Genomic DNA, 1541 nt, shown 5'->3' on the forward strand with positions numbered 1-1541 from the left:
ATTTGAGCTCTTCTTTTCCAATTATTACTCTTTTAATTTCCTCCTCTTGTCTTATTGCTCTTGCAAGAGTTTCAAGTACTATGTTAAAGAGAAGTGGGGATAGTGGGCAGCCTTGTCTGGTTCCTGATTTCAATGGGAATGCTTCCAGTTTTTCTCCATTTAGAATGATGTTGGCTGTGGGTTTGTTATAATGATATTGGCTGTGGGTTTGTTATAATTATGTTGAGGTATGTTCCCTCCAGTCCAATTCCCTCTAGGACTTTGAACACAAATGCATGTTGAATTTTGTCAAAGGCCTTCTCTGCATCTATTGAGATAACCATATGGTCTTGTCTTTGAGTCCACTTACATGATTTATGACATTATTGACTTACGTATATTGAACCATTTCTGCATCTCTGGGATAAAGCCAACTTGATCTTTTTGATGTGTGTCTGTATGCGGTGTGCAAGTATCTTGTTGAGAATTTTTGCATGTATTTTCATTAAGGATATGGGTCTATAGTTTTCTTTTTTGGTTGTATCTTTACCTGGCTTTGGTATTAGAGTGATGCTGGCTTCATAGAAGGAATTTGGAAGTTCTCCCTCCCGGGAGGTTTTGTATTACTGTTTCAATTTCTTTTTGTGATATGGGTCTGTTTAAGCTGTTAATCTCTTCTTGGTTTAGTTTTGGTGGTTCCCATGCCTTTAGATATGCATCCATTTCTTTTAGGTTTTCAAATTTAGTAGCATATAGGTTTTTAAAGTATTCCCTTATAATGTTCTGTATCTTTCTGGTGTCTGTTGTGATGTTACCCCTTTCATCGCTGATTTTGTTGATTTGGAGGTGCTCTTTCTTTTTTTTGGTTAACTGGGCTAGCAGTCTGTCAATCTTGTTTATCTTTTCAAAGAACAAGCTCTTGGATTTGTTGATTCTTTGTATTGTTTTCTTTGTTTCAATTTCATTAGTTTCTGCCCTGATTTTTGTTATTTCTTCTTGTTTGCTAGGTTTGGGTTTCATTTGCTGTTGTTTTTCAAGTATGTTGAATTGCAATGTTAAGTCATTTATTTGTGTTCTTTCCCATTTTTTGATGTAGGCACTTAGAGCTATAAAGTTCCCTCTAAGGACTGCTTTCAGCGTGTCCCAGAGGTTTTACTGTGTTGTGTTGTATTGTCCTTTTCATTTAATTCCAGAAACACTTTTATTTCTTTCTTAATTTCTCTTTTGACCCGTTCATCATTCAGGAGTGTGTTGTTTAATCTCCATGTGTTCATGTGGCGATTAGGACTTCTTCAGGTGTTGATTGTAAGCTTTATTGCATTGTGGTCTGACAGAATGCATGGAATTATTTCAATCTTTTTGTATTTGTTGAGGTTTGTTTTGTGCCCCGGGATATAGTTGATTTTGGAGAAGGTTCCATGGGGTGCTGAGTAGAAAGTATGTCCTTTGGTGCTTGAGTGGAATACTTGGTAGATGTCTGTTAAGTCCATCTGATATATGATATTGTTTAGTTCAAATGTCTCTCTGTTAACTCTCTGCCCTGTTGACCTATCTAATGGAGA

Source organism: Nannospalax galili, unplaced genomic scaffold (assembly GCF_000622305.1).
Source record: "Nannospalax galili isolate Female #2095 unplaced genomic scaffold, S.galili_v1.0 scaffold471, whole genome shotgun sequence".
Lineage (NCBI taxonomy): Eukaryota > Metazoa > Chordata > Mammalia > Rodentia > Spalacidae > Nannospalax > Nannospalax galili.